The sequence below is a fragment of the Sorghum bicolor genome, chromosome 5, assembly GCF_000003195.3.
Source record: "Sorghum bicolor cultivar BTx623 chromosome 5, Sorghum_bicolor_NCBIv3, whole genome shotgun sequence".
NCBI classification, from domain to species: domain Eukaryota; kingdom Viridiplantae; phylum Streptophyta; class Magnoliopsida; order Poales; family Poaceae; genus Sorghum; species Sorghum bicolor.
Genome location: NC_012874.2, coordinates 12,536,629 through 12,545,668, shown reverse-complemented (window position 1 = coordinate 12,545,668; position 9,040 = coordinate 12,536,629).

Here is a 9,040-nt window from a genome sequence, read left to right as displayed (position 1 = left end):
TGCCTTGTTCTTTGCCTGCTCCGACATCGCCGTTGTCGTCACAACGCAGAACACCGAGCGGCTCCAAAGTACGCAGCATCGGCATCTCCCTGTTTTACCAAGTAGTACCACTGTTTTTACAACTAAGTTACTCAATTTGCTCGCTATTTGCAGCAATCTACGGCAACGAACAAAAGGCGGTGGTTATTGGTGTTAGTGGTGGCTGTTGCCTACGCACAGAGAGCCCTTTCTGAATGGTATGCTTTTGCTTTGTGATATACGTGACTAGCTAGGTACTCTTACATGGCCGATCGAGCTGTATCATGGTCCCTAAAAACCTTACTAAAATTTATTTTGTAGGATTTTGATAACGGGCGCGCACCATCATCTGCCGACGTAGAATCTAATTACAATGCATCAGATGAGGGAGGGAGTAGTGATGCTAATGCAGAGGGCCAATATGGACATGATACTGCAGGGGAGCAAGAGAGTGAGGTGCAGGCATCTCAACCTCCAGGTTGCCGCCGGAGAAAGAGGAAACCGGCACAGTGGCCAACCGACAAGATAGTCGTCAGAGAGATCACAGAGAATGGGATGCCCACTGAGCTGAGGGCCGAGAGGAGGATGAAGAGGCTTGCTGGTTTGATTGCTAGACAAAGGTTGCCCTTGACCTTGCTTTCATTTGATGCCCTAACTGAAACACAAAGGGAGAAATTATTTCAGGATTATGTCCAACCTTGGTTGGAGTTTGAAGAACCATTGCAGGCTAAGGCGAGTAACATGCTGATGAGGATGGTAAACAAATCTTGGAGAACCCACAAAAGCGACCTAGTACGCAATTTTGTCAATACAGGGTTGGATCCCTTGAAGAAGCACCCATACATTCAGCTTGAAGATTGGGAAACATTTGTGAGCCTACAGGAGACCGATGAAGCAAAAGAAAGAAGTGAGTTTTACAAGAAGCTTCGGGCGAAGAACAAGAATGACCACTGTCTGGGGACAGGAGGATATGCTACAGCACTTCGAAAGTGGAGGAAAGAGGATTTGGAATTAGCCGCCAAAGGCCTCAGTAATCCTTGGCACAAATATCCTGAGGGTCGCCCTAGGAATTATCTGCGTGCACATGGTAAGTTGGTTATGACGCCTGAAGGTTTCCCTAAGATTCAATGGTTGTCTAAGTCAGCTGAAGCGGTCTCTCAGCAAGTTGTAGAGAAACAAGCAGAACTTGAGTCTTTAGGGCTCACAAACAAGTTGGTCAGGGATAAAGATGTGCTCTCACAGGTCTTGGGCAAAGAACAGACAGGGCGCATGCGCGGTGTTTCTAGTTATTTTGGTTGGAAGTTTTGGCCGAATTACGAGGACATGTATAGGAAGAGGAAGCGTTCAGATGTGGATACGGATGCCATTAAAGAAGAAATTCGCGGGGAGGTACTTAGAGATGTCATTGCCATGCTACGTGCACAAGGAGTTAATTTGCCTGACCTGCCCTCCAACACTAATTTGCCTGACCTGCCCTCCAACACTAATTTGCCCGTCCTGCCCTCCAACACCCTTCCCTCTATGGGTGCTAAGGACAACAGCTTTGCCTCAGGCGCTGATGCGGTCTGCAACAATGTACAGTTGGACGGACCTGGTGGAAATGGCAATTCATATCCAAATCCTGTGGATCTTCTCACAGAGCCAACATATTGTACACTTGTAAGCAACTCTGGAGGTTATCCGGTGGAGGTAGCAAAGGGTCAAGTATTCCCAAACCGAACTGTGTTACATTCAGTTCCTATACAGGATGGATATGTTGTTGTATTAGTTGATTTTGTACATCCGGGCCATGAGAGCTTTGTGTTGACTCCGCCACCAAATGATGAGATAACAACTCTTGGAGAAGCTTTGTTCACCTGGATCCAGTGGAGTAAGAGTGGCATTGTGATATCACCGAAGGAGGCCCCTAGTAAAAGCTCTTTAGAACCTACACGGCCTGGGAGGTCAGCCAAAGTCACTCTAAAGGACTTGGCATGCAAAGTTTCATCCTCACACGACGAGAAATATGAGAGTGCCCCTATTGTAGGAAAATGTGCTTCCAAGGAGCTTGCAGAAGGAAAGAAAAAAACTAACAATTCCACACATGGTCCAGCTGTATCTGTCGCATCCTCTAGAGCACACATGAGTAAAAATACCAAACGGGACCAGCAGGTGGGTGGCAAGCAGCAGCAGCAGGCGGAACCGACCAAATCGTCTAGGAGTACGCCTGAGGATTCCTTATTGATACGTCCCAACTCCAAGTTCAATTTTGGACAGCCAATGCTATCAGAAGAAGAAATTTTGCAGGCAGGTCCTAAGTGTGCTGAACTTCATATCTACTACATGAATGCATGTGCAATGGGGAGAAACATCGGGATAATAGGTAGGGTGAAGAGCCATTTTTTCTTGCTTGACGGCCAATATGTGCCTCTCACTGTGGGATTTGAAGATGTGTTTGACCTCCTCACGTTCGATTCATTGGATGTAGCAATTCTTCGCGTGATAACATTGTGCGTACAATTTCTTCTCTTTTAGACATGTTCATTTTTGTAGCTAGGAATGCTCTTCATGTGTTAGCATTGCTTGCTAAATTGATTTTCTATGCTTCTTTATTCCTAGATACCTCATTGCGGTAGCTACAAAGAAATCTCTGCCAGTTGCGCTTCTTGATCCAGAGCCATTGAGAATTGATACCCTGAGAAGTAATCCGGGATTACAGTGTGGCGTATCTGGAAAGATGCCTAATGGAATATAACCAAAAAAAATATGTGGGGTTTGCATATAACTCTGGTAATCACTGGATTGCTGTCGTCATCGTTCCTAGCTGGCACAAGGTGTTGTACCTTGACTCCAATAGAGGCGGGAAGACAAATTTGAGTCCGTTGGTCTCTGTGATAGATGAGTGAGTACTTTCTAACCTATTATTGCCCCTTTCTTATAAATATGTTATTGAGTCCAACTAATGTTGTAACAACTCTTGTATGTGAAGGGCCTATGCCAACTATCAGGCCAAGACAAGGAAGACAGAATTCAAGTTGACTCATGTCCCCAAATTTCCAGTTAGTAGTGCTTCACTTCTAGTTGTTAATTAGTGTTTTATTTATATTAGTAACCATGTTTGATCATATGATCGCAGTGCCTACAACAAGGTATGGACAACACTTGTGGGTTCTATGCGGCCCACCACTTGCTGTGTATGCTGTCGTTTACAAAGGCGGTTGACTCTAAGGTACGCGAGATCTATTTACTTATTAGTTGTTGTGATTAGTTGAATGTGATGCTTCTCTAATGGTTGAAACCCCAAGGTTCAGCATCTTGTCTTGTGAGTGGAATATATGACACCATTGTGCGACCTCTCAAATCATGGCGTCCAACCTTGGCTTAATGGCATCGTTATCACCATCAAGGACTGCACTTGCCACTTGCAGTGTCTCCATTATGCAACATGCATCCGTCAGTGGAATTTAGCAGTGGCCAGTGTTATACTACCCGGCGACCATGCATCTATTATGCGTTGCGCCTTGCGCCTTGCGCCACCACCTAGGAGTGTATGATTGATTGATAATAACTTATACAGAATATTCCCTCAAACATTATGCACTGCTCGTGTGCTCTTGAATCTACCGTTTTGTTTTAGGATAAGGGCGCTACTAGATAGGGCCCCCGGCTGATTTTGATTACTTAATCCAGCATCCAATGCATGTGATGTTGAATTTATTCGGCCATTGAGACACGCCTTCACATATAAGTTAATGTATTTGTCTTTACTTCAATTTCTTGCACCTCGTAGAAGAGTGCATGCATGTGAAATATCACTGTAGTTCTTCAGCCGGTCGTGTGAACTCACATGACACATTTGCTTTGATTCTGATGCCGGCGAGATGTAGGGTGAGGCTCCATGGAGACTTGTGGTGGCAAGCCCGGCCGGTGGGGAGCCATGGAGGAGGTGAACAACAAGCATCCCCTTTTGATTTGTTAAGCATCTTTGCATCCACATGATTTTCTTCGACAAAGTCTATATAATGTTTGAATAATAAAGTGTCAACAAGGCAAGCATATTAGTGCCGTCTAAATAGATGCCTAAAATACATGACATGTAATTTTTATTATTATCTTTTACAACTGAATTGTGTGCTAGTAAATAGTATTCAATGAGTCCCAAATTCATCCTTTGCCCATTGCAATGAGAGATGTGACCTCTGTTTTGTCATCTCCATACACCTTTGTCCATCAGGTGCTTGGTTTGCCATCTTCTCAATAGCCATTCCAGCATAATCATCAACATGCATGTGTAGTGCAGGTGGTTTTGGAATCCTACTTTTTACCCAAACAGGGTCATAAAATGGTTCACGTTTCTGGTGCCTTATTTCTTGATCAGCACCACTACTATGCTTGTAACCATTTGCACCTTCATCTGCATGCTTTTTTCAAAATTTGGATTAACATAAGGAGGACGCATATTGGCTGCCTTCTAGCACACGCTGGCACAGGCTGCATATCTTGCCTATCTTCGGCAATCTTCTAGCACCCATTGATGCCCTGAAGGGCTTAGAATAAGGAGGAACCTTGTTCAATGTTTTACCTTCTCTCCATTTATATATCTCGTCATAACAAAGCAGATTAGGGCGATGAAAAAAGAACGATCTATATAGATGTAAACTTTAAACTGTAACATTATAAAATTTATAGTTTTAGTACAAAGCTTTAAACTTCGATTTTATAAATGTTTTGTCTTTAGGTTCAAAACTTTACACTCTAAAATCAAAACATAACAAACTTTGTACTCTATGTTAAGAATCTTTAAAATACAACATTACAAGAAATATTACTAAGGCTTCAAAACTTTACATTAAAGAAATTATCAAACTTTGAACAATCACATCCAAAAATATATACCTACTGCTAATTTCAAATTTGTCGCTTACAATTATTAATAGTATTTAAACTACTTCTATACTTATAGTTCTATAAACTTTAAACTATCACATTATAAACTTTGTAGTAATAGAATTGGAACTTTTACACCTAATTTTAAAACCTTTATACGTACTATCTCATTTTAAACTTTTTAGTGACATGCTATGAACTTTATACACTCTTGAACTAAAATCTTTTTGTTATATTGCATGCTTTTATTTGTAAGGAAAACCTTATATCTTTTGGCTACTGGTCGTGTTTTGCAGGGCCTTGACTTGAACACAACGGTTATCCGCTTGGGCGAGATTAGAGAGAGGATCTCCAAATTCATTCTGGAGTGGATCATCCACCCAGATGGTCCGTTTCATGACCCTGCTGGTGGCCTCATGAACAATAGTTATATTGATGATCACAACAACAATAGTTATATTGATGATCTGTGATGCTATTGTAAGGGTGCATTTGTCCTAGCTAGCTGCTCCTATGCATATATGCATAATTGTGTACTGTTAATTGTGTAAACAACTGAAAATTTGAACTTTGTGTTGACATATTTGAAAATTTGAACTTAATTTAGTTGATCTGTGTTGTGTTGATGTATTATGGGCGAGTTTGGATTATATGCGAACAATACTTTTTTTTGGTGATTATCAGGTTTGTACAGACGTGTGTTATTAACACGCGTCAGTAATAAAGATTGTACACAGACGAGCGTTATTTTACCACAGACACTTGTCAGTACAGCGTGTCTCTAACAAATTACAATTACAAACGCTTACATGCACGTCTGTAATAAATCCTTATTACAGACGTAGTATTGCAGTCTGTGAAATACCTGAACACACGTCTGTAATAAGCTTTTTTCACATAGTTCTATACTCCAATTTATTTTTCGGAGAACTATGGGAAACTTTCTAAAGGAAAGCAATGCATTGGCGTTGTTATTAGAATGAGATGCACCGATGTCATGTTCTATACTCCCTCCACACTACGGGATACTGGTGCTTTGCTGAGTGTCTATGGCACTCGATAAAAAGTTGTCGAGTGTTTTTCACTCGGCAAAGATAGAAAGATAGAAACAAAAAATATCCAATAAAATAGAGAAAAAAAGGATTTTTTTTTGTGGGAGGCCAGCGGCTGCCCATCTTGGTCAAACGTCCAAGTCATGGAAGTTTTCACAACTATAAGACCGGTGGGATTTGAACACATGACCTCCCTTTAGCACACCTCCCTCACTAACCACTACACCACACTGACACTTGTGTTTATATTGCATTTTGGTTCGTTATATATTATACCAAATCACGTGTAAATTAATTATTACAGGTCCTAAACTATTTCAAATCAAAAAGTTATCATTCACAAAGTTTCATAACTTTTTAGGATCTATAATTTTTATTTAGAGAGTTTCTCCATCCGAGATCATTTACAAAATTTAAATTTTAAATTTGAAAAATTCAAACATAGTTTTTACATGACAAAATAATTTCAAAATAAAAGTTATTAACTACAAAATTTCATAATATTTTGAGATCTACAAAGGTTATTTAGAGAGTTTTTCCATCCGAGGTCATTTGAAAAATTCACATTTTTAAATAAAGATGTAGTTTTACATGACAAGATGAACTCAAATGAAAAGGTTGGCAAATACAAAATTTCATAACTTCTCAAGATCTATAGAATTTATTTTGATTATTTTGTCATTTGTTCATCCGACATGATGATTCTAACATTTTTCATAAATCTTATATATCTCTCTTATAGTTTCATAAACTATAAGAGAGATATATAAAATTTGTGAACAAATTTATTTTGACTTTGTTAAATAAAGAAATAACCAAAATAAAGGTTGTAGATCTTGAGAAGTTATACAACTTTGTAGTTGAAAATTTTTTAATTTAAATTTGTTTAGGGCTTCAAAATTCAATTTGAAATTTTATTTGGCGAGTGTTTTTTTTATATTCTGCAAAGGTCTCTGTCGAGTGTTTTCTCTTACACTAAGCAAATGTTTTTTTTCCGCCAAAGACCTTCTTTGCCGAGTATTTTTTTTACCGAGTGTCTTTTCTGGCACTGTCCGAAGAAATACACTCGGCAAACCATTTTACACTCGGCAAAGAGTTGGATTTCGGTAGTGCCACACTCGTAAAGAAAATCATTTTGAACAAGGTTTAGAGCAAACATTACAAATATAAATCATGAATAACTTTTAAGTTATTGAACTTAGAAATATGAAACGAATAGATTTGTCTTGGAATATATATATATATATATATATATATATATATATATATATATATATATATATATATATATACACACCACCTTTTGTTAAATAACTTTTTAAGTAGTCGAAGTTAGGTTTTAGAGATCGTGTCATTATCCAAAATAACTTTCTTCACGAGTGTGAAGAAAGTATTACACGACGAATTAGAGGAGAATACGTTCGGCAGGGCCCGCGAAGCACGCGTCATTTTTCTAGTAGTTGGTAGGCTTAAAAGCAGCTGGCTTTCTGCCATGTGGTACTGTTGTTGGAGACTCACTAGGTTTCTACCATTTGTTCAAACTTGATTACAGAGTAACTTGTTTCTGGATTTACAGGCATCCAAATTTTGCTTGGCCAGTCGTTGAGATTCTTTTTCTGTATTTAAAAGAGGCTTTGGTGTTCATCTACTGCTTGGAGTTGCAGAATCACACGTCTCTATTTCTTTGGTTATATAGAATCAAAACTGTACTATAATGTTAACAATTGTCTGCAATCCTACCAACGGCTGTTTCTGCATGCTTTAGTTTTAGCAACATTTGTTTTTTTATCCAAATTTAGCAACAATTGTTTTTTTTGAAGAGATTAAACTCTGCTTTAAGAAAGCATAACGTTACAAGTTCGCTGGGGTTGCCAGCACAATACAACCCACTGCATGTTCAGCCCAAAGACAGAAAGGAAAACACAAGACGGCCTCCAGTAAATTTAGCAACAATTGTCTGCTCAGATGATTGCTAATTACCCTGCACACGTCTTTGCACCAAAGATAAGCAGGCCCTGCTAGACTTCGCAGCCTCCACCAGGGTTTTCTTTTTCGGCGAAATTTCGCCGAAATTTTCGAAATTTCACATTTTTCAGTGAGGTTCGAAAAAAATTTTATATCAGTCAAATTTTTCGGTTAAATTCATATTTCGCTTCAAAATTACTCCAAACAACAATAAAATGACCCATCATATCTTCTAGTCTTATCAAAGCCCTAAATTTCTTCAAAAATATTTAATTTTCTCACTCACATATTCCGTGACACTAGCATATGCAGCTCGCCCACCGTCAGCCCGCTGTACTACCGCAATAATATATTGTGTTATTTCGTTAATATTATATAAATTTGTGATGAGTGATATATTAGAAAGCTTTTTTAGTAAAAAAATGTCAAATTTTTTAAAAAATCAATTTGAATTTATTTAAATTTCATCCGAAATTTTCGAAATGTCCGAAATTTCTTATTTATCGGCAGGTGCCGAAAAAATTTTTCACCCTGGCCTCCACCGCCAAACCTGAAGAAGCATGCGGGCTTACATGTTGCGGTCAGAGCGACAGCAGCGGGCTGGGGCTGCGCCTGCGGATAGCCAGCTGCCCCGGTCCAAGGCAAACAAGCTGCTGCGCTGCGACTGGCGATGGCGAGAGCTTCCCTTGTTCATATAATCTAATCTTATCTTACTGAGTACTCACTGAACGGGACAGTGTTCACCACATTAATTTGCCACCCTGCTGGATCAACCAGGGACGAAGAGTAATCATTTGTCACCAATCATGCCAAAGTCCACACAAGCAACCTTTGTCTCCTTCTGAACTGCCAGATCCCTGCCAAGGTGGCGTTGTTCTTTCACTGAACCAGCAGCTATACCGAATATTCTGCTTCCGACCGATTAAAAATGTAGAGTAGTTGGTGTAGAAAACTGAGACGCGATGCCAACGTCGCTCAAAATCTTAACTAAATTAACCCCAAGCACGAAACGACTCCACAAATCTGTCAAGAAATCGCCAGGGGATAATCTGCAGCCCTCGTCAAGAGAACAGCTGTAGGCAATGCAAGAATGCAACATTCAGGAGAGTGTGACTGTGTGAGCCAGCAACGCCATGGCA